Source organism: Cyprinus carpio, unplaced genomic scaffold (assembly GCF_018340385.1).
Source record: "Cyprinus carpio isolate SPL01 unplaced genomic scaffold, ASM1834038v1 S000006658, whole genome shotgun sequence".
In the NCBI taxonomy this organism is placed as follows: Eukaryota; Metazoa; Chordata; class Actinopteri; order Cypriniformes; family Cyprinidae; genus Cyprinus; species Cyprinus carpio.
Genome location: NW_024879282.1, coordinates 453,577 through 479,594, shown reverse-complemented (window position 1 = coordinate 479,594; position 26,018 = coordinate 453,577). Strand labels below are relative to the sequence as shown.

Below are 26,018 nucleotides of genomic sequence, written 5' to 3'. Positions count from 1 at the left end.
TAAATCAACCATAGCTGTAACTCCCAATATCATAGAAACGATTACCACTGAGCATCTGCCATGGCAATGCTGTTTAATGGCCGATAGCCCTCGCTGTAACCGGTCTGACATTGTACGCCTCTCTTTTAAAAGTATGCGTTTGTCTTGAAAGGTTCCAAAAGGAATTGTGTGGGTCACTTAACCCTGTCGTCTTAGTTTCTTTAGAGCTGGTGTAAGAGAACAAGTTGCCAGTGTCGCTTTTCCCCTCCCCCCCCAACAGCTGTTAAATTATTAAAACCAGAAATGAGGCTGCGAGAACAGGAAGGGAACACTTTTTACTGTATGTTATAGTGTATTTATTTGCAAATCCATCTTCAACTTGTCTCATATAACCATTTATTAAGTGAAACATTTCTATTGCTTTTGCGTGCGGAATGTTATTTTTGCAAAATATATGTTTGTGCAGATGATTTTTATTTCAAGATGGACTTTTTTTTTTGTAACAAAAGACTCATAAGATGTACTGTTGAATGAAGCTGATTTCCTGTTTGTGAGTATGTGATAAATCAAGTGATGCATTGGACAGGTCATTTAGTTTGTTGAGTCTGCTTTAGCGTGGTCACTTCTTGGCTTAGCACCCTCACTTTGTCATAGAGTGTGTAAACAGAACATAAGAGCTTGTGTGCTAACATGAGGCCATGAAAGGATTGTGATTTGGGCTGCAACACGCAAAAGCATACACTCACTCAAAGTATATGTAAATATCCAGGTCCTCATAAAGGAGCATTTTGTAATCGTACATTACCCGTCTTCGTCTCTCTCTCTCCCTTTCTTTAGTACTTGATGATATCACAATGAAAAAAAAACAAAGCACTGAAAAAAAAAAAAGTTGGTGTTGAATTTTTACTCTGGCGTAGAAACATTGCTGGTAAATTACACAATTACAAAGAAAAGGCAAGTTAATAAGCATTAAATTAAACAAGAAATTTTGGAAGAAGCCAAAATAAAATTTTCTGTTAAAAGGCATACTCCAGTAAACTTGTTTTTGTGTTTCTAAGGCGTGGTTTTATTTTGCAACTTGAATAATCTTTTTTACATGGAGTGAGGGAGAGAAGATGGAAAGCGTCAGAAGGCAAAGGGAATGAGAATGTGTGTTACTGTCATGTTCAATTATCAAAACCTTTTTTTTTTGTATTGAGTAACATTCCAGATCAATGCTTCAGAAGGAAATTTTCAGCAATTGTGGAAACATGGAGCCTTGTTCTCTGCGGTTGTTTTATCTTGTCCAACAAACATTTACTGGAAAGAAAGATACTGTGACCCCCTGTGTTTTGAGGTAGTGCAACGATGAAAGCAAGTTGCTAATAGTTCTAAAGGATATATAGAGGATTTCATTCAGATTTATAAGGTCTGGATAGGACAAACTGTCTCCGCACACAGATAGCCCTAAACCTGTTTGGTGAGGGTGAGGGGGTGATATCAGGTCGGCTTCAGACACCACATATACCTAAGTACAAACACACATACACACCATCTATATATATATACACACTGATATGTCTGTATATAATATATTATCAGTTTAAAAAGCTATTATGGTATTAAAAATTAATGACTTCAGTTGGTTTATAATAACTATATAGATTTATTTATAATTAAGAAACATTTTTTTTACATTAACATTGTGGAAAAAAATGTTTGACATTTTTGTTTTTATTTTAAGCAGTTTCTTCAAAATTACCAATTATTTTTACATTTTTTATTGTTTTAAAACAATACTAAGATTTTAAAATGTTTTGAGTAACTTAAAAAACTTACTTTTTTTCACCCTCAATACAGTGCTTTTTTATTTTTAATCTTTAAATACAATCTAAAAAAAATGTAACTAATTTTTTTTTCTTCAAGATTTTAAAATTATTGTTTTTTAAACACCTAGTACGACTTGTTACAACGACAGTGTGCTATGATTATTTTTATGGGCACAGTTATATCGTAACCATTCAGTTAATCATCTTTGGTCCTCTAGTCAATGGTAATCTACCCTGTTCTGAGACAGAGCACCCAGCACTATTTTGGCGAGCAAGCAATATGGTCACCTGTTAAAAACTGATATCCAGCTAAACCCATCCATTTTGCAGATGTGACTTGTTTTGTGTGCACATTTGTGAGGTGTGGGTGAATGTAAGTGTTATCCTGCCATGGGAGAGTGAACATTCCCTGGCCAGGTCTCACTGTGTCAATATTCTTCATATTTCCAATAGTGATAAAAAACCACTCTCATTTCCTTTCCATTTCTCTCTTTTTCTGACATAAGTACGTACACATGCTTACACACGCATGTTTGTTTGTTTTATTTTTTTTTTTGTACGTAAGTACACGCACAATACAAACACACACACACACACACACACACACATACACGCACACTCTCTTCCTGCCTCCTGTTGCTCTGTTATAATATTATTTGGACTGGACATTCCCTTGTAGGAATTCCTGGTGCTCTGTGAAACCAGAGTCACAGCAGTATGATCTCACACACACACACCGAGAGTGCTCATTAATCACTGTAGGTGAGGGTGTGTGTGCACGTCACTGCTTGAGTTATGTTGTGTGCGAGTGATTTTTGGCTGGCTTACTGTGGTTGTTTCTATGGAATATGTGGTAGTAGATGTGGGCTTGTGAGGATGTGATTGGCAACCAACAATGTTCAGTTCCCATGAACTAAAAATGCATGTTTACAGTGTTTATAATAGTCCTGTAAAATGTTTTGTTTTGTTATTTGCGTTATTCAATATTTTACATTATTTCTAAATGTGACAATATTTAAATAATTAAATAAAATTATATAACAATAATTCCAATAATTCAGCCTATATTGATGTTTTGTTGCTTCCAATATAAGGTCTTCTACCTCAGCCACTTATGAGTTTCTATGGCTGTTTGGATGTTATCTTGGAAGGCAGCGAGGAAGCTCACTAGGTGTTGTTTGTGAGGACTAAGATGTACCAGTGTACCTTGTTCTGCTCTTATACACTCAAAGTGACATGAATGACATGCTGAAGTGTGTGCGTGTGTGTTGAGTCCGTTGAGGGTTTTAAGTGTGCACCTGCTTCAAGATTATGCCCCCCTGGGTCTTTCGGTCAGACAGGAGGTATGTGAGAGTGTGCGTGTATGAGAGACAGAATTGTTAAGACAGGAAGGTTGAGGGAATTGCTGGGTCTGTGTCTCCACTCTTCCGCGATTAAAAGCACAATTTCCAGGTGCTACTGACAAAAAGTCCTCACGGATTACAGAGGGAACTTCGAAGATCACTCACACCTCTGGGGTTCGGGTGTCTGCTGCCCATATGTAAAGTGTGTGACCCCAGACCAGTTACAGACCCAAGACCTTCTCCTACTGAGCCGTTTGTGAAAATAAAAGATGAATGATTCTACGTCGCACGTTCACAATCATGTGACTCTTATACACTGCATTCCTAGGTATAGTCTTAAAAACACACACGCGGTGTTTTAACAAGCCTGACAGTGCTGTCAGGAGAGCTTTGTGGTTAAAGTGGTGATGTTTTTGTTGATCTCAGGTGTTTAAGCTGGAGGCTTTTCTGTCCTCTTCTTGTTTTCCTCTATCTCTCTCTCTCTCTCTCGCTCTCTCTCATCTCTCCTCTCTCTCTCTCTCGCTGTGTTCTCTCGCCTTCCTCTTAATAACAGGGCAGTAATGTCTGAAGTTAATGTCAGGTGTTAGTGGAAGCAGCTTCGAGGAGGGTGCAGATTATTCACGAGTTGTCTTTTTGTCTGTTTTTTTGGGAACCTTTTCCATCCTAAGTTTTTCTCAGAGGGACTTTCCCAACGGGGTTTTCAGGCCATGTTCCTCCAATAAAACTAATAGTATGTTCGGTTCAAGAGGTCTGCGTGTTTTTGAAACGAGTCCATTTGCTACAAAAACTCAGAGAATGTACTGCTGACACTAATTTTGATCTTTCTCATACATTCTGTTTTTATTTTTCTTTTCCACAATTTTCTATAAAAATATATTAAAAATATTTTTTGATAAATGTTATGCTTTTTAAAAAATGTAAGATTAAAGCTTGAAATTCCCCCTTTGACTATCAATGATAAAATAAAATATAAACTATTAGCATTACTGTTTTTGACACTCTCCACATCTACTCATCTAAGTTTTTCCCTATTCTATTCTATTCTATTCTATCTATAGCTATTCTATTCTTTTCTATTTCTATTTCTATTCTATTCATTAAACCAAAACCTAAGTGTACTTACTGCACTATCAAACTTATATTATTTAATACTTTTTTTGTGGCTTGCAAACAACTTATATTTTCTTATGGAAATGTAATGGAATTACATCCATTTAACTACTTATTCCTATTTTATTTTCTTTTATTTTATTTCATTTGTTTGTTTGTTTGTATAATTTTTTATTGTATTTTTAATAGTTTCTCTACTCTACTCTACTATACTACTTTACTTTACCTTACTCTACTCTACTCTACTCTACTCTACTCTACTCTGCTCTACTCTATTCTATTCTATTCTATTCTATTCTAACCTAAAACCTGAGCGTAATTTTTACACTATTCAACTTTAACTGCTATTATTCTGGTCAGCCTAAACCTAAGATAACTTTAACCTTATTAAACTTAATACTACTCTTTTGGTGCATTGTGCCAAGCACTTTGCATTTCTTTTTCTTAAAAGTGCAAATTTAGTTCTTGTTTCATATTTTATTGGCTATTGGATCAATATTATATATGATGTATTGGCTTCAATATGATGAATAGATCAGCTAAAAGCTGAGTGTTGTCCCACATCCCAGACTCTGCAACGTGTACCCGTTTGCATTGGCTCTATTTTTAATAATATAAAGCTTTTTTCTGAAGTCTTAATTTCTCAGTCAATGCTTCAATATGCACCCTTTAGAATTCACAATAATAGTCCAGCGTGTTCATCTGTTGTGAAATCTTGACTGGTTAGTTCATTATACGTTGCTATGATGTAGACATTGATATTGTGTGCCGTGTTCGGTCCATTTCTGAATCACGATTTACGCTTGTGGTTTAAATGAGAACTGACCAAATAAGCAAAAACAGCCAGAATGATGATTTTAATGGATAATAGATTGGTGTTTCAGACATGCATTTGAGAATCGGATCAGAACCATACCTCCAGATCACCAGGGCGGTCCTCTTACATCTGCTGAAATGTTTTGCGTCATAAAGAGCCTGTTGCCCTTGTGAAGTTTTGAAGAGTTTGAGGCATCATCATTGCTTGGTTAACTTCACCAGGACATAACTACCCTTAAACACTGAAGATTCCTGGGGTGACTCTGAGCATTTGTTTGTAAATACGTTAATGAGTTTCCGGTTCGGTCTGTTGGTTAGCTGAATTTATTCCAGATGACCGGCCTGTTTTTCACTGGTTTGGTGTGAGGTTGTCCAGTGCGAAGTTATGAACTGATTTACGACCTCATAAAAAAATGTTTCTTCGCTTTTGTGTTTAATATGGGAACCTGTGTAATAGTTCAGAGGTTGAGTGCTGAGACGCTTTCTCATGATGCCTCTTTGCTGCTCTTGTTTGCAGGTCCCCTCTTTACCCCAGAGGAAGCGTTTCCAGTTTTAAATACGGTGTCTATTTGCTCAACAAAAACATCGCCCAGGTAAGACATCTCAACCTGTCCCACTGTACAAATTAACACTGGTTATACAGTGTGTGTATGAAACAGAAGGGTTGGATGTTGCCAAGTGCGAGTCACTGACTTAATGTAAATGGCATAAAAATATATTATCTATCTATCTATCTATCTATCTAGCTGTCTATCTATCTGTCTATCTATCCATATAGCTGTCTATCTATCTAGGCTATCTATCTATCTATCTATCTATCTATTCTATCTACTATCTATCCTAGCTATCATATTTATGAAATTTGATGTATTTATATAATGGCAAAGTTGATTTTTCTCCAGCCTTCATGAGTCTCACATGATCTTTTCACAATCATTCTGATAATTCTAATACATGCTAATTTGGTGCTCTAGAAACATTATCAATGCTAAGAACATTCCTTTACCTGTCCACTTTTGATCAATTTAGGGCATCCATAGCAGAATAAAATTTTGTTTTTAGACTTTTGTGTTTCATTTTACACTTTCCTGATGTCTCGTTGAAATCACATAAAAAAAAAATCTGCATGTATTTTGTTTAAGAAAAGGTATTGGTTATCTCATTATTTGCACTTCTGCCATTGTTGATTTTGCTCCTGGACGTTTCTGTGCAGGTGAAGGTTTCTAGAATTGATGGACCCTTGTAGAATCACATGCTTTAACTTCATACAAATGATTTTCATGAGCCATAGCTCAAATCCACTTTCAATTTTAAGCTTTGGTCACAATTATGTCAGCTTGAATTTAATCAGTTTGCCTGGTGAAATGCAAGATTAACACTCCTCCACGACTCGGGAGTGGAATCCAAGCCTCCTGCGCTTCCAGCTGTTGCCCCAACTTTAAGGAGGAGATGAAACATGACAGAAGTAGATTGTAAAAAGAACCGACCGAAGACCTGTCCATCTCTCTGACCCACGCGAGCGCTCACGCAAGAACAAAAACATAGCTGTGCATGGTATGGATTGATATGTAAGCTTATATATCTGTCCATGTTATTGATCTATGCCTCCATTTGTAATCTGACTGCAAGATGCCCTCCCGCAGCTTGTTCTTCCTACTGCCTGTCATCCCCCATTCCATTCCACTGTCCCCTTAATCAGAACGAAATGTAATGCTTTGCAACCTTTGCCAGAAAATCTTCATTAACCTTGTCAGTGTTTCTCTGTAGGCAAGTTAATGGAGCTTATCTCAGTATGTTGACCGCGTTCGAGCGGTTTTTAAGCTCATTGTTTGTGAAGCCTCTCACCCGGAGTCAAGACGATCCATATGAGCTCAGTGAACTCAACGTTTTGAAGCATTTGATTCGGTTGAACTCTACCGATTGGGCTTTTAATGTTAAACATAGCAAAACAGATGAGCTGTAACCCATTTCATGTTTGGGCCTCTGTGTCCATTCGCACATGTGTTTCCAGTTTGGGAGAGGAACTGTCCGGAGAATGCATGACGCATTTCCCTTGAGTCTGCTACTTGTAATTTCCTCCTCTTTTAGGTTCAACTTTCTAATCGCCAGCGGCTAGGCCTGCTGTATGTATTCCCGCTCCGCGTCTTTCCCACGGTCTTTTGCTAATTCAAATAAGACTAAGCTGCTTCAAACCGACCTTCAATATGATGAAATTGACCTTGGCTTTTCCTACCTAATATGATTTGCAAATAACTAGCAAGCGAAATGCTGTTTGTTATTTTGTTTTTGTGTTCTGTGCCTCCATCGTTCACTTTTTCCGTCTGTCCTGCTCGACTTTAATGCGTTCCGTTCGTTAGCCGTAGCCGCGGTGGCTCTGTGTGTCCGGCTGCTGAGACTAAGCAGAGATCGGGTTTCACAGCAGTGCTCTTGTTCTGGAATGGAGGAGATTAAACGTCTATCTTTTATTAAATTGTGTGTGTGTTGAAAAAACGATACAAGCAGGCAGGATGGAGAGGGAAAGGAGGGGTGTTTTAGTTGCTTTGAAGCAGTGCGCTGACTGGATGTTGTTTTTATTTAGTCCTTGTGTCATGGGAGGAAGGGAGAAGAATGTCAGGTGGCCAGCGGGGTTTCACCCGGGCACTTTTGTCTGTGATAGATGAGTTGAGAACATAGTAGATAAAGGTTTTTTTTTTCTATTATTATTAATATTTTCTTTGTCCGTTTGCACTATGTACTACAAGGGATGCTACAACTAGTTTGCTTTTATTTTCATTTTTGCTTTAAAAGGATGAGTTTTTTGAAAGTTTATTAGTGTGCTGACAACGTGCTGTGTTTTTTAGCGTGCTGTGAGACTGTCAGCATGTTTAAACTTTTTTCAGAAATGTTAGCTCTTTAAATCGCTGCTTTTAGCCATCAAAGCTGAGCTTTTACAACAATTCACCACCATCAACAATACATTTTACAGTAATACATTTTTTTGTGTGTGTAGTTTGATAGTTTTTGTGTGATATTTTTGGATTTGTTGAATATCATTTATACTATTTAAGCATTTTTCAAGATGCTGGTTCAACGAAATAACATATTTTTGAGGGCCATTTTTTTAATGCAAGATTGCTGTATTAAGGGTCCATTCACACTGTATGTGTTTATTTTTTAAAAACAGGAGACATGAAAAAATGCAAGGTAAAAAAATGCAGGAATTTTCAAAAATTTAAAAATTTAACAACTCGCAACTCTATATTTCCCAATAATATGTCTTAGTAAGGGGAAGATATTTTAATGCTTATTTTATGATCACAACTCTGTAGTTTTTTATTGTGATGGGCAAGACATGTAAGTACAATGCAGTGAGGATTGAGAGATGTGCTAATAAATGTTCCTCGAAAGCCTGATTGTATCATATACTCACTGATGTATCATAAACTTGCATACTCTAATTATATAAAAAAAAATCTCAAAAAATGATTTATGGATCAGTTTAAGTAAAATCCAAGTTGCTTCAGTCTGCTAAGTCCTTGAAATATTATTAACTCATATAAAAGTTATTTCCACGTTTATTTTTAAAAACCCAGTAAATATTTCACAGCAAAAGACACCCCTACATGAACCTGAAGGGGGACGTTTCTAGCTAAAAGGCCTTTGTCTTGCTAAAAAGGTATAAACTGTCAATCTGATGACAGAAGGTTCTTAAGCAAAGTTTTGATCATGTTTAGAGTTAAGAGAGTTAGAGGTCGTATACATTTGTGAATCAATATGATAAAGTAGGCTTTAATAGGGTTGAAAACTGCTGCATTTTTATAAAGTGAGAGAAACTGCAAAAGACACAAGGTGTAAGCTCAAACACTTGTGTTCTGTGTGAATGGCTTCTAAAGAAGTGCATCTCATTGGTGTCTTGTGACCCCTAAACCTGCGTTTATATAAAGAGCTCCTTAGGCCCCCGATCAGACAGAACAATTTTTTCAGATTTGAAAACACAAGGCGCACCGTGCTGCCTTTTTTGGTTGACTTTTTTCATTTTTTTTTATGTTGCTAAGCAACCACCGAATCAGCTGTCCTGTGAGTCTAATCAAGGATTATAGCGCGAGCGCTCGAGAATCTTCCAAGCCACAGTAAACTGTCCGTCACCACAACGGAAGGCCCGCCTCTCCATTCATTTGATTGGACAATGAAAAAAAGAAACTTTTCTTCTCAAGAGTTGATTTTTTTTTCCACTCAGAGCGCTCCTAACAAAAACACAATGCACAGCAGGGCGGCTAAAACGTAAACGCGCGAGGTGCCTGGGGCACATAAACAGCACGCAAAACACTAACAGCCAATAGAAACCAATTTAAAAAAGGCACCTCTCACTGCAAAAAACACATTCTGTCTAATCTGGGCCTTAGACTAGTTGTTCCAACAACCCACAGACAAGCCAACTGTAAAATTCTTAATCACAACCTTACGTGACTTGAATGTTGTTGGGAAGATAAATGATTAAAAGTAGTTTTTCTGTGTGCGTAAGAGATTCCGGTTTTTGTCTGTGCTTGTTGCTTATAGAGCATGATTGCCAGTAAGGTCTTCAACTGAGGTGAAAGCTGTAATTTTTAGGTAGTCAGGCCTGGCTAGGTACTTCCTTTGGCTTGGACTACAGCTTAAGGAGGACAAGTTTAAACATTCATGTTCAATAACAAGTGTATTTAATTCATTAGGCCACTGCCGAGACTTCCTTCAACTGTCATAACAACATCTGGAATGTTGTGAATTTGGCTTTTAATAGTCATTATGTTTTAGATTTTGTTCTTTTTGGCAGCAGAACAAACACTCATGTGCTGCTGTTGTTTAATATTTTTCATATGGATCATCCAGAATGCTAGTTTGGAGATTTGGACACAATCTTTAGGTCAAGTGTGTTTTGAAATAGTATCCAAGCTTTCAAAACAGAAGAACGCAAGTGTTATAACATGGATATGTGTGTATTTTTTGTGTTTGTCTAAAATGGTTCATTTTCCCCTAGAGGGCAGAAGTACTGAAGTGACCAGAGCTCAGTGAGTTGAATGTCCTGAAGCAGAGCAGCACTCCAAACCCAGATTAGACGCCGCATAAACAGAATGGTGAAAGAAATATTACAGTTAGCACTCAGTTGCCAGGCTAGCGAGCTATCTTATTTGGCAAGGAGCTCAGCAGGAAGGGAAGCGCTAGGAACTAAGCACAGAGTGTGTTGAAGATTATTGGGGAATTTTGGGTGGGAATGATGAAGCCAGAAAACCTGGCAGTTTCAGCACTGCTGGATGACCAGATCTAAATCTCTTTTAATGCTAATACGCATATTTTGGTGCACTCATGATTGTACAATTTGATAAAGAGACATTAGTTGCACTTTGGACTTGGTCAGAGTCAGCCTGTGATACCAACTAAAACACATAATAAAATTAAAACCCATTTTAAAACTTAAAATTAAATAATCATCTAGTCTCAAGTCAACATTTTTCATTTAGGTTAACTTAAGAAACACAGAAAAATAACTAAAACTTAAATGCCTAGGCAACCATTTCTCTCTTTTTAATTACGTAAAATAACTAATACGAATACTTTTTTTTTTTTTTTTTTTTTCAAAATATTAATAAAAACTATAATGGTATCTCAATGATATTAAAACAGTGGGTTACACTTAAGAAACCAAATGATGATGAATTATAATATTTATTTTTCAGTTAGTTTTTTTATCTAAAATTAAAATTAATTTGTAGTCATTATTTATTTATTTATTTATTTATTCATTTAGTTATTTATGTGTATTTTATTTAAGTAGTTATGTTGGTTTTTGTTTTTATTTCATATTTTAACAGACTATTTTCATGTAGCTTTTTTCCATTCATGATAATAATACTGGTTAAACACTTCTTTTTTTCTCTGATGTTAATGTGATGTCTTTTTCTAACCAAAAGATTGATGTTTTCTTGGTTAATAAAACCTTACCTGGTGAATGAACACATTTCCCAGCCAGTCACACATAACTGACGTGTTAAAAAATAGTTTTGTTTTGGATGCAATGAGTTGATAGTTGAGTAGGAGGCCCTATGCTTTTGTCCAGGAGGGTTAATATAATTTTTTTTTTTACACTTGTTTTTTTGGGTGGTGGTGGGTAATATGATCAGTATTTATCACCTGAAGATGAAGATTTACCAGCGCAGATTTTGCAACAGGTCATGCAGAGAGAAAGCTGGTTCTCTGTGAGCTGTGCTTCTAAAATTGATACACTTACCGATCATTCTCAGACACTAACTGACACAGGTTTGCTAATGGTGACATTAAGTGCTTGTGCTACAAATATTCACATACGTTTTCAAACCTCACGTATACACCTTTATGTCTACATATGTTTTGTTCCCCTAAAGACATTCAGGTGCACAATGACTCTAGCTAGAAAAAGAGGTGAGAGATTCTTGGTTGCCATTACGTGTCATGGACTTTTTATCTAACATGACTTTTTCTGAGATGGAAACCATCTGAACTTTAGGGGAGAGAGGAGAAATGCAAGTCGCCAGCACTCACATTTTCATTCCGCTGTATCACACATGTAGTAAAAGGCCCACTGTTTACTGTATGAGAAGTAAACTACTACTATTACACTACCTGACTTCCTGGTGTGAACGCTTTTTCTTTAATGCAAGCGTTAGCAAGTCCACAACGGCGCTTTTGTTAATTTGTTAATCATCAGGTTTAAGTGGCTTTATTTGTGTATATTAAGCAGGAATTTCCATATGTCACATTCAGCATTTACCTCCATCAACTGTGTACTTAACCCTCATAGTGTGGAGCCAGGAATGACTCTCCGTTAGATGTGGTGGTATTTTTCACATACATATTCGTCTATGAGGATTGGCTCACGTGATTGCTACACTTTTTGTTTGTTTTTTCCACCCCCACTGATGAGCCCCAACACTGAGAGAATCAAGTTAAAAAAAAGTTTCACATTTTCCACAAAAATATTAAGCAAAAATATTAAGCAGCACAGCTGTTTTCAATTGTTGATAGTAAGTAAGAAATCTTTCGGATCGCTAAATTTGCATATTATGATTTCTGAAGGATGGTGTAATGCTGAAAGGTTCAGCTTTCCACTACAAAAATAAATAACTTTTTATAATGTATTAAAAGAGAAAACTATTCTTTTGAATGGTAATAATATTTCACAATATTATACTGTTTTTTTACTGATTTTTAGATCAAATAAAGGTGCAAGATGTTTATAACTTTTCAGATAAATTATGAACTATATTTGACAGACAATGTTTATTAGAGATTTAAATAAGCTAATAAGAGTATGAAGAAGTGTTTTTTTATTTTTAGTCCACTGAGGCCAAACATGGTTGTAGTTGAGAAACCCCACCTTAGGTAAAAATCCTCACAACTCAACCGTTAAATATTTCTTACTTATTTACTCTAACCTCCTTTTTAATTAAGATCAGAGAACGAGTAAATAAAAGTGGGAGTTGACGAGTGTGAAGAGAACTCCCAAGAGGACAGCAGATTTTAGCTCAAGTCCATCCCAAATTCCCTGGTCCAGCAGACCTGCCTGTGGTGAGTGAATCATCCAGCGAGGTGAGCTGGACCCTCCACAAAAAGGCGCTGTATTGCATACCGCCCCCCTCCAGCCCCTCGCACAATGAGAGCCCTTCTCCCTGTCGGCCCCTCCATAAAAAGCCTCATCTTCACAAACCAGGCTCAGTGAGTCCATCCAAACCAGCATTACTCTGTGTTTGTTTTGCGTAGCCGTGAACCCTGTTCCCCTAGTTTTAGACCGCCAAACCAACATCAACTGGGACAAGAGAAGACCCTGGAACTGATCAGAGCTCTTTAACCAGCTCTCCATCCTCTTCCCAGTCAGACGGCATCCGCTTTTCCATTTCAAGGATAGTTGGCTTTGGTGAACTGCATAATGAATCTTGTTTTCTGTGAAAGTTCAGTCACTGTACTGGTAATTTTTCATTTTCCTATAGAGGAAATCAAAATGTGATTGAAAGTCAAACATATGTTGTTTATTACTGTACTAAGTGCCACTCTGTATTTGAAGCAGGCGGGTTATGTAATCGTTAGAAATGTGGTTTATATTTTAATACATTTAGGTGCCATTTTAAGTTTATGCATTGTGTCCCAGCTATAAAAAAATATTACTTTTTAACCCGGGATTTAATGTCACATCTCAACTCAACCGTCAGATTTTTTTCTGGCAAAGCATAAATGGGCTGCTCTAGCAAGGGGACCACCCTATGTTCTCAGAGGTCCTGGGAACGAAGCATGCGGACACCGAATACAGAATTTATTTATGATGAGGGAGGGATAAAAGGATAACGGAAACCTACTGGACTCGACTAGTCTAGATGAAGAGATTTACATCTCATTATTATCCCACCCCTTTTAGCACCTGACATGTGGAATTTCGGAGAAAAGACTGATTATTTTTTTGGTTTTTCTCAACAGCTTTATGTAATAGCGCTCATGTAGTTGCATCGCAGCATGGGTGCACATTTTTGCTGTTATCTTAGGAGGTGATTTTTTTTTCATAAGTCATCAGGCTTAAATAAGCTGAGTTTCCCTTAACGGCCTGGGAAGTGTGTTTACACCTCATCCATTAGTAGACTGTAACATGCCCACCCAGTCAGTAATAAAGCATTCACCAGTTATTCTAAGATAACAGATGGCTGCTGTATTTCAAAAACCAAAACCTGAAATAACTGATATTAATGTAGTCCAGTGTGGGGAAAAAAAACATGAATGAATCTGGCAGTGGTACAAGACCGACTTAATTCATTCTTTCGTCTTCCTTTCTTTCTTTTTTTTTTTTTTTGTCTTTCTTTCTTTTCTTTTGATTTGTCTTTTTTTTCTTTCTTTCTTTTTTCTTTTTCTTTGTTTTTCTTTTTCTTTCTTTCTTTCCCTTTCTTTTCTTTCTTCTTTCTTTTCTTTCTTTCTTTCTTTCAATCTGTTGCATACAGTACCTTTAAAACTACTATTCAAAAAGTTTTTTGAATAGTAGTCAATGACTAGTTGAAGTTTTGAGATAAGCTCTGATACCTGTGCCCAGTATTTCTGAAGTGTGTTTTTGTTTTGATGACTGTGTCATGGCCACTGGAGGAAAGCCCTGTGCTCTTCCAGAGTCTGTTGGCGAGGTGTTGGCTCCTCTTAACTGTAGATGTTCTACGCAGTGACGCATGATTCAGCAGTGTCCCTCAGAGGATTCTCAACTTTTCTCCTTTCTCATAGCTTTATATCTATTATCCCAGTTTTCTCCTGTGCTGATCTCTTCACAGAACAGCTCATTTTACCTAGACTTCACTCTTAAATATAACCCTCTCAAAGCATGTCTATGGAGTTTTTCCCTATTGGAGCGGGTTTCATAAGTTTCATGTATTTCGTCTTTTTTTGTTTCTTATAGGAGTTTGAGTTTAAATCCACTTCGAGAAGCATCATGACCCTTCATATTTTTGAGCCAAGTTGGACAATTTTAAATGTGACTTCAATATTTTTGTTTTATTTTATTTCATAAAAGATTTCAGATAGATTAGGATCAGATAAAGTGTTAAAAGGACGGCCACTGGACAAAAAAAAAAAAAAATGCCACCATCCACAAATAGGTGCATGAATGCCCCGGTCCATACATGCAGTGTATGCATTTCGTACAAGCTAACTTCTAACATCAATGTTTTAGGGGCTCTATGTGTCTAAAAGCTCCTGGTGCCAGCCATTGCTAGAGAGGCCATTACAAGTGGGGCCCTTGACTCTTAATTTAAACCTGCAATTGGTCTGGTTCTAAACTGTTTACAGCACATGCAGGTGGTGGTTGTTTCATCCGTCCTGGCGTTAGATTATGGGTGTTTTACACACCACACTTCTCTCTCTTACTTTTTACGGCTCCCAACTAGCTTTAGTCTTTGCTGTTGGTCTTAGCGTTTCCCCCCCTTCATAGCGTTGTTGCTGGTACACCACCTACATCAGCCTGGTGGATGAAAGCTGGAAAACCCTCTGGGGTGGATGCCTTCCAGTACTCATAAAGGCTATTTCACACCCGCAAGGAAATTATTACTGAATCATGTCACCAACAATGAGGTTTTTCCCACTTCATCCTAGCCTATTAATGTAGCGCCCTAACAGCCACTGTAGCTCAACGATCTTGCTCTCTCTCCTGACTGGTTTGTCTGTCCCCATTTCTATATTATTGCTATCATATTACCTCACTGTCAGGTCTTCCCAAATCTGTATGACTTTTTTTTTTCTGTCAAATGCAAAAGTTTAAATTGTTGAAGAAATGTACTGCTCAGCTCACTTGTGTTCCATAAAATTACAATGAATGAGGACTGAAGTTTAAATGGTACAAAAGCACCATGAAATGTATAATAAAACTAGATATACAACAATGTTGTCCCACTATAATTTTGTCTTCTTAGCCAAATGATAGCTATGTCTTTCTCGAGCAGACTGGAAATTTGAAAACCTTGGATAACTGATTCATAAACTTAAAAAAAGTCCAGCCCTCTCATAAATACCCCAAGGAGAGCAAGGTCGGTAGATGTTCTTCTTTCTGAACAATGACGTAGCTTCTGGTGGTTTTTCCTCAACTCAAACCTATTGTATGGGCTTCAGAATGACATGGCATATAGCTTGCATGTTTTATAGACCACCTGCTTTTTTCATCATTTTTTGAAAGATTTGAGCCTCAGTCCGGTTGTGTTCAAAATACGATGGAAATGTTTCGCTAGTAACATTCTTTAAAATTCCTTTTGTGGCTTCATGTTAAACAAAACACAGAAGAAATTTGCGTTGTTGAAACACATTGAGTGAGTCCCACCCAATGACAGAACTTCCCTTTCTAAAGAAACATAGAAATCGGCTGCCTCTAAGAGCGAAACCTTGATGCACACCACACCTTTCACGCCGTTCACTCCTTTTGTCCAGTGGTAGAGATAAATTCAAAGCTCTTCCCCGCTCCAGTTCATGCTTCATTCATCTCTTATGTGGATGCACAGTGGCTGGTGACCCGGACTGTATCACGTGTGTGGTACTCCTCTGCGAGCTTTTTGGACATCACGTACAGCTCAGAAACAGCATCCCTACTCTTAATCTGGGACTGTTCAGGCCAACCTGCTTTTAGTTAATGATTGTATCTGGGGCTGTTGTTTTGGGGTCTATCATTGGCTCCTCCGGGTAACCCATTCAAGCGTTTTTTATATAAGCGAGGAGAATGGGACAGATGGATCAGAGGGAAAATAAAAAGAGAGCAATGCAGGGAGCGAGTGCAGGACTCGTTAGCACTCGACCACCTCTTCACTTGCTCTTGGTTTTAATTAAGCATACGCTCTGGCTAGCCTCCTATGGCTTGTATTAACTCACTTAAATAACGGTAATTGAATTTCCACGTTTTTAGGTTTGGCAGCCAGGGTGTGCCTCGCAACCGCAAAGATGAGAGAGCGCCCACTAATATAAGGGTGCCAAAAAGGTAGTCCTACCATGCTCCAGGTGGCCCACTAACTATGTGGGTGTGGTTACCCTCCAAGGTTGTAATTGTATGTTTGTTTGTTTACTACTTCTCGCCTGGAAAGTAAAAATGCCAACAACACAGATTGAAGTGGCTTTCCTTGAGTCCTGATTTTGACCGTGACGCCCAGAAAGTTTGCTTGAAAGCTACATTTAATTTTATGAGGCTTTGTTTGGTGGTGAAAATAGACGTCCCAAGGCTGCAAAATCATATGAGAGATAACTACATATCATACTTTGAGGTTCAATCGCTAGACGCCAGGTTGTTTCAAAACGAACTATGTTCTTTTGCAAACCAATCGTCGTCCTACGCCCTGCGCAATCCTTTAGCTCTGCCGACAAGAGCTCTTTACCAAATAAAAGATGAAAAATGTGTCTCAACAGACCCAAGAAATAGTTGTTCGGACAGTCATCATCAAATGAATTAATAGCCATGCTACTGGGTTTCCCATCTGTTTTTTAAATTTCTAGTAGTTTTTGGCTTTGGTGTGAACTCTCTATGTGGCTCGATCTCTTCTCTCTTTCCAATGAAGTGTTCATTTTTTTCCTTATGAGCGTTTAAACCTCTGTGGCCCCGTGTAAGTTTACTTTCAAACATACAGTTTTTTATACTCGACTGACAAATGCATGGTGACGGGGATAACGAAAACATGGCAAAAGTGGGAGAAGTTCGTCACTGTCGTTCTGGCCGAGGTGTTTTTAAGTTTCCTGTTATTACCTCCAACTGTGTTTTTTCTGAGTTGTCAGCTTATCAGATAATGTGTGGTGACGTAAAAGCTGGCTGCCATTGTTTTCAGAGCTTTCAGTGTTGTCCCACTGGCATGAACAAAGGAAACCAACGTTAAAGTTTGTGGACATCTGTTCCACAGCTGAACCGAAGAATTTACATGTGAAAATCTATTTCTTGACTCTTTCAATTACTGTTTACCTATTTCACATAACAAAATCCAGTTTATATTCAACACCCAGTGGTCCAACCAAGCCAAAAACATACTACTGAGTTTACAAAATAGCCAGATTGTGACCTAGCAACTGAGATTTTTGTGAGCTTGTCCTATGTATTGCAAATGTGTGGTTACATTGTATACCAAGTCACCCAAAAGCTTAAAAGAAATTCTGTTCCTCTCATTCTGTCATTTACCCTCACCCTCATGTTGTGTCAAAACCTTTTATAACTTTCTTCTTCTGGGTGGCCACAGAACAGAAGGTAATTTTGAAGGATTTCTCAAGTTGTGTGTTTTTTTTTTTTGTCATTCCTCTGCTGTCATTGAGGGCTTCAGTGTTTGGTTTGTGTAATCAACATAAAGGTTGAATCATTCTTCAAAGAATATAATTTTTGGTGGTTATCCCCTTTTAACTTGTGTTCTTATTACCTTGCCAATAACACAACCTCTTGGTGGCGATAGAGTTACCTTCAAATGTCTGTGCCACGAAACAGATTTTTGTTATTATTTAGGTAGCTACAGTACTTCAGACTTTCAATTTACTAAGCACAGTTTTCTCATTGAAACTATCGTTTCAAAACACAACACACACAAAAAAAAACTAAAAAAAAAAAAAAATTTGTCAGTTAACTCATGTTATTTGGATTTTTTTTTTGTACAAAACAAGGTTAATACCTAAATGTATCTTGATTGAAGAAATGTTTCGATATTTGTACTGTAAAACAAATCAAAAATACTGTTTTAAGAACATCATTTGTTTGGCTGTTTTGTCAATCTGAAGGGAAAACTGACCATTAGATTTAGCAGACGACGTGTTTTATTTTTCATGATGAATTGCATTCTACTAAAGTTGAGCTTAGCAAAGTGTGATGCATGCATGTAGTTAGAGCCATGTTTCAACATAAATGTTCAGTGATCATGGCTGGAATTCTTCTTGAAAGTGAAGTAAATTTTAAAGTTGTCTAGATTGTCATTCACTGGTGGTCACAGCGCACAACCGACAAGTAAACGTCAATTGTTTTAGAGATTAGAAACCGATATGTCCGGCGCTCCTTTGTCCCAGCTGCAGATTCCGGCAAGTTTAATGCGTCAAAAAAAAACAAAAAAAACAAAAAAAAAAAAAAAAAAAAAAAAAAAAAAAAACACAAAAAAAAACAAAAAACAAAGACTTGTTGTTCTTCTAATTTCACGACCAAAGCTTTGTGGGCTGTTTTAACGTGGTCACGTTTAACTTGCTCTACACATCTGCTGGGTAATTCTCCCTTGATGAAGTTAAACCATCTCCCAGAAAAACAGACCAGGAGAAAAAAGCTGGTTACATCTGGTGGAGATATTTGAAAACAATGAGGATGAGGGGAAAAAAAGAGTGAAAGCCTGACTCTCCTGGTAGTTTTCAGGCCTGTGCCGGTCCATTCTTGAAGCATCTGGGTTTTATTACTACAGATCTGCAGTTTTTTCAGTCTCATTCGGGCACAATGGATAGGCAGCTATACTTTGAAGAAGATCTTTGGAAGAAATAGAAAAGAGCTCAGTTTATAATCTAGCTTCTTTTTCCATCATAATTTTAATCTTTCAATTTTGCTTTTTAACTTTTGCACCCCTATCTCTCTTTTTGGCATTTCCCTCTCTGTCCTCTCTCTCATCCAATCCCCTTCCCCTCCGTTCACATTTACCCCCGATTGTCACATGTTTCCGGACTCTCTCGGGCCCATAAAGTATCACTCCATTAAGGAGGATCATCTCCACCATGCGTTCATCTGGGCAGCCTGCATTAACTCTGCCTGGAAAGGGAATGGATATTTATCAAGGATTTTGAAAAGCATCAGTCATGGACTTCACCCCAAGAGCTTACAGAAAGCTGTGGATCTTAGTGAAATGAATGAAGTGTTTGGTGATGGGGTGAGGCCTACCAGTTCCCTCCTTCTCTTCTCCCAGGGGCCCCTGTAATGGTTTGCACAGCTGATTAAATAGAGTTAACTGGCCAGTGAAAGTGCTGTTTAAATAAACCCAAAAAACCACTGAAGGTTTAACAGTCTGGAATGGCTTAATTTGACTCTCAATCCCATGCAGACACACACAATCCGACATGACATCCTGACACCTCCTATAAGATATCAACCCCTAATTTGTGGTAGATGTCATTCCGTAGTTGAAACCTCTCTTTGATTCAGACAGAATGCTGAGTTGTTAGAGACATCTAAATGGGACAAAAGACACCAATTGGCTTTAGCACCAATTTACCTTGTGCTTTGGTTCTAGTGGTACAATAAGGGATAAAGCATGCTCAATGACTCAGCATTTCAGGACTAAAGATGCAGCGGTTCCCATGCGGCATTCTGTTCTGCAAACCTGGAAAATTTTGGGATCAATAAAAAGCATGTGCACAGGATATTTTTGAATCAGCTGTATGTATGTTAGCAAACAGTAGTTTTCTTTGAGGAACACCTCTTTTTGGCCCTTTTCTTCCTTAAAGGCTTTCCCCATTTCAATGCTAAGCATTACTCCCGTTTTTTTTTACTCTATTTTTTCTTTTTTACTTTGTGCTTTTGATATATAGTAATGTTTTGATAACCTAATTTAGCTTAACACATTGTATGTTTTACATTGCAATATTCTCAAATATTTCTGCAGCTTAGTTGTTAACCACTTTTTAATATAAATAATAACCTATGAAATTATAATGCACAGCACAGTTCATAATGCAAATAAAAAATAGTTATTGGCTATTGACAAGTGGACTAAAATGTCTATAATCAGTTCTTCCCTGGTCATATAGCGCAGAAGTAGAATAACAATGTGTGAGAGCTGAAAGTGTTTAAATGGACTCAAGGAATATGTAGATCATTATGGCACTGGCTCTTCTCTTTCCCCCCCCCCCCCCCCAAAAAAACAAAATTTATACTCATTAGTCATTATTCCTGCTCAGTAGCTGCTGGCACGTTCTTGTTTCCACCAATGGCGCATTTACCAAATCACCATTAATGGGACACGCAAGTGGGATTTTGGCCTAGACAAGTAGATGTCAGGAGCGGAAAAAGCAGGACGTTATTCATAATTTGGGACTTTTATAGTAGTCGGCTTCTGTTTATAGTTTTTGCTGCTAACCATTGTTCGTTGGCATGTGTGTCCTTCTTCGAATTTGCTCTCTGACGTTGCAGCGCAGGGACGAGAATAATGGCTGACTCTGTTTCAGAACGTGGAGTTGATCGGAAAGGTTTAGCCCTTAATCTCAATCCTCGGGCGGCTTTCGGGTGTCTTTGTGTCCTCTCTACCTGTTACCTGGGTTATTCGGTTCTTGTTTTCAGGAAGGGGGGGAATGGGGGACGGAGCGTTTGTGTAGTTTATGTCTTCTGCCATCTCTAGTCTGCCCATGAAATGCCCATATTGCAGTGTTGGGAGCAGGATTTAGTCAGAGTGGTAGCATTAGGAAACTGATATCGGCTTGGCATTTTATCTCAGTCCTCTCTCAGGGATTAATCTGTGTGTTGGAAAAGATCATGGAGTTCTTAGTGCAGGTATAATTTTACTTTTCTATTTGATGTTAACACCTGTACAAGCTTTTAACTATCCTTTTAAGAGTGCGATTATGAGCTGGACTGGTGAGAAAGAGTCAATTTAGAGACCTTTGAAGAGCATCCTGAAAATATGATACGCAGACCTAATCAGAGTATTTCATTATTTATGTTCTCTGAAGTACATTTTCACATATTTATTATTTAGTTTTGATAATGTACAACGGTTTGGCAGTGATCTCCATCTGAGGGTATTGCACAAACAGGAATTGTGGATACTTATCTAAAGCCCCTGCTTTTGTTCGCATAATAACTGGCTCTTGTTTTTGCAACTTTTCGTTTCACAAAAGAAAAATAAACATTGTTTTATCTTCAAAGAGTACGCCATACTTTAGCTGGACAAATCCTGGGAGTGTTTTCTTTTTTGAAATCCAAAAAAAAGATTCTTGACACAAAAGGCTTTGGAAGAGATAAGTCTTTCATTGCCTCACTGGAGTTTGCTAGAGTCTCCTAGCATCAAGTAGGTTTGTTTGGGTATGTATATGTGGATGGATATTCGATATTTGTGGAGGAATGGCTAAACGGGGTGCTGTTTTTCCTTGTAAAAATATTTGGTTTGATATTTGTTCCTGTTTTTAATTTTCTGTTATTTTCAACCTGTGATACAGGAGCTCTTGGTTGGAGTGTTGTTCTTTGCTTCGGGGAGGCATAATGTGGACTTTGTGCTGCGGCTGTTCGGAAGCAGGACCACAGTCCTCCTGACTCGATACTTCAGGGTATCAGTGTTGGCTTATCTCACTGTTGGCTTAGTCTCCGAAAAGTCCTGCATATGCTTAAATAATTGTCCTATATCTTATAGTACTGCATTTATATATTATGCAGACAGAATGCATATTGCATTTTTTTTCCCTACACTACAATCTTGCATTAAAATCTAAAAACATGTAAGTTAGAATGTTTCTTTTTAATACCATTTTGTTTATTTTTTATATTGTGGTCGTTCTCAGACTTTTTGGACCATGCTGTACTCCAATCACTGACATGTCATTCATATTTTTTGCATATATAAATCGAGTAATTATTCATGATTAATCTTACATTCCAAAGCCTAACCTTTCATTTTTTATTTTTATCAGATTTCCCATTTTATTTTGCAAATGTAATATACTTATTTATATACTATAATAATATATATTATAGTATTAGTATTCATAATATAATCATTTGTGTATCAGATTCCACGTTTTTAGAATTAAGCACATTTACTTTTTTTAGAAATTATTTTATTATTTATTTTATCAGATGTTCTTTTGTTTTCTCACTCTCTCTTTTTTTTTAGAGTTTTTTTCTTTGTACCTATTTGAACATAATGTACCGCGCAAACAGACTCATAGAACATTCTCTACACACACGCAACCACAAAAAGAATTGTCTTTAATAATATACTTTTCAAGTGCAATTATCTTTAAACTCTACCTTGACCCAGATTAATTTACAGTACAGTACTGCTTTTTTGTGTCTTGATATAATACCAAAGATCAACCAGCATTAGAGAAAAAAAATGATTAGAAAACAATCACAAAGGGCCTTATGGAGCTTCATACAGTATTTGTTTATTTTGTCTGTAAGGAGGCAACAGACTGACATACCTGTGTTGAGAGATGGCTCTTTGACCCAACGCCAGAAAAATGCTGTTCAGGAACGCCTGGTCGTTAAACTCCAAAAAGCAAAACAACAGGCCTTTCATCATCTCAAAACAGGGAGGTTGTCAGCACCCTTTAGCCTGAACTGCAATTACAACGATAAAACTTGCTATCTCCTCACTACTATCATTTTTGTAAAAAGCCTTGAAATTTCCGGTTTGAAGTGTTTACTGCAGAAATTCCCCTTATCGCGCGGATTTTGGAATGACCTCTTTCTGGAGTCACTCTTCGTTGGCTTTGATGGATCCGTTTGTCTATTGTTGTTTTTAGGTTTTATAATATTGTTTGTCCCTGGCAACTGCTCGTAATAATCATCTATAAACTTATGTCATAGTGCTGTGGGGGATTCATTTTAACATCAGATTAATTGATCTTAACCTTTTTTTGTCTTGATATTCATTAGCGTGCTCCTTTAAATAATACTCAAGAACCTCTTCATTGATACCAGAAATGTTTATTTTACCTCTTATTACACCAAAGAAACAGGAGGTGTCATCAACAAGAGAGATGGACAGGAATGTGCACCATTCAGAGTTTGAGCCCTAACCTTTTGACATTTGCGTGAGGAGGCTTTTACCTCAATCCCCCGTCATAAAGGTCCCTCAGTTAAGCAGCGAATAAGAGGAGAAGCACAACTGAATGGGAGAATGGGAGGGTTTAATTGCAAATAAGAAGTGACTTTGTTCGGCCTTGGTGCACGTTTGGGCATCTTACAACTGTTCTTTTTTTTTTTTTCTTTTTTTTTTCGTCCCCTTTTTTTGAGCCAATCCTCTGCTCTAGAATAACAGGCCCAATAAAGAAGAGCCCTCAAGAAGTTGCTAATCCAAATTGCGAAGTGTGATTATGACCACGCCAGACTTATTGACTGAAATGAAAATGTTTTAGACATGGCTTTAATTTGGCTGTTACATCTAAATGGGGGTTTTTTTTGTCTGTGTGGGTTTCCAGAATGAATTCCCATCTTTCCATACTGGGTTATAAAGTCAAAACCCAGAGGCACTGTCTTGTAATGCCCATGTGACCAGACTGTAAATCCATCAATAGAGTACGAAGTTTTCTCTGTAAGACGTTTTGAATGTGTGTCTTCCACGACTTTGGAATGGTCGAGTGGTTAGGCCCCTCTAGTCATGTCCCCACTTGATGGGATGAATGGCTGTCTTTGTTTGTCACTATGGTGTTAACTGAAGTTACTGTGACCCCTTAGGAGTTCCCAATGTTGGTTTAGAGTTACCCCACCTTGGGTTAACACGGGATGGTGTTACTCTATTCCATTTCAAGTTCTACGGACACCAAGTGATAGCTCTGGGACTCACCAGAAAGGGGAGGTGGCACCCTATGAAGTCTCAAAGTGTTTTACACTCTGTTAGGTTTATAAACATTCACACCAGAGACTTCAAAGACACAACCCTGACCAGGTTCAGGACTTACGACTTGTATTGAATGATTGAAGTAATAATGATTTATGTCTATGAGTGTTATTCTCAGCAGATAGATAAACAGATAGCTTAAAAATTGTATAATTTATTTATTGCAAAAAGCAAATACAGAGGATGAATGTACCTTTTTTTAATGGTAGTTTTTTTTTTTTAAAATTGCTTTGTTTCAGAAAGCATATACTTCTTAAAATATAAGCCTAACATAAGGCTGGCATAATTTGGCATAATACGATAAATTATTTTTAAGTTGAAAGGACAGAAGTCATAATGTTTGGCTGTGTACAATGTTTCCCTTAACATCTATCATTTACTCTTACAGTGCGAAAATATGCACCATATTTGCCGTATAATATACAAGACATAGATTAAGCTTTCCCCTTATATATTGGTGACTCACCGTTCAGATATTCTCCTTATATGTTATATGCCAATTATTAAAACCATAATCTTTTAAACGGCATCTAATGAAATGCACCTACTCTCTCCTGTCTTTTGCTTCAACACTTGTAGCAATAAATCACCAATAATATTAAATCAGTGATATTGCCTGCCAAAACTTGATCTGCCTAATATTATAATCGTGATATTGCCCCTTGTAAACTTTATTGTCATTCTTGACAGATATTTGTCTATATTGTGTCTAAATCTTTTTCATTGGATAGTAAGTTTCAATATTACATAGTCTGTGTTGCCCTGTTGAAAGTTACCCCATTTTTTATTAATATTTATTCATTAAACACATTTAAAATGTATTGATTGTAAGAAAAAAAAAACAGCATGTTAATCAGAAATTCCCTGTCAGTCAAACTCTTCATTACTAGTCTTGTAACTTGATTTATAAATCAGTAGCTGAGACTCTACACTGTTGTAGTTGTAGATGCCCAGTTGATGACATCACACCAAGGATGGCACATTAGTTTCCAGACATCTGCACCCTTAAACACAAGTGAGGAGATCACCTGGCAAAGCCTTTATTGTGTTATCGTATGAAAGAACGAAAAGTATGCACATATCTAAAACTGAAGCATGTCAGTCTAATTATAGTCCTGTTATACAGCAGCATTGGTGTGTTTGTCTGTTTCATGAGGGCCGGAAGCACAGCGAGCCCTTGTTACCAGTAGTCTTCAAATTAAATATCCCATTCGTCTCAGTAAGCCTTTCCGGTAATTATGCAAATATGTTGTCTCTGCAACGTGTCCATTTGATTGTCAATAAAGTGTAAGGTTGAGTAACGGAAGAGCTGGAAATGTTTCAAATTAAGCTTGTTTGCATCTGGCTATCCAACTGGTACGTATAACCACACTTGTGTTTTATTATTATGGGATTGGACAGAAAGGGAGGAAGGAAAATAAGTATTGGTAGAGAGGAAAAGACGTGGTAGAAAGTGTTACAGAGGGCTTGAGATATAAGGGTGAAGGACTGTGAAACATTAAGGGCTTGTGTCTCCTTCCTCTTTGTTTCCTCGGCTCTCAAAAGTAGTAGTGTGAATTGGCATGAGATTATTTGTCAATCAAGAAAGCACATTCAGCGTATTCGCTCTAAATCCAATATTAAGTCCTTGTTCAAATTTTCTGTTCTCATATTTGCTGACCTTTCAACAGCATTTCAACAGTGTGTAGGAAAATATATATATATGTGTGTGTGTGTGTGTGTGTGTGTGTATGTACTGTCGTGGCCAAAAGTTTTGAGAATTACATAAATATTAGTTTTCAAAAAGTTTGCTGCTAAACTGCTTTTAGATCTTTGTTTCAGTTGTTTCTGTGATGTACTGAAATATAATTACAGGCACTTCATTCGATTCAAAGGCTTTTATCGACAATTACATGACATTTATGCAAAGAGTCAGTATTTGCAGTGTTGGG

The 26,018-nt window shown here is 37.3% G+C and overlaps 1 pseudogene; it reads left to right on the top strand.

Moving 5' to 3' along the window:
* LOC109047932 overlaps positions 1-26,018 on the top strand; it is a 92,922-nt pseudogene that overhangs the window by 47,571 nt on the left and 19,333 nt on the right.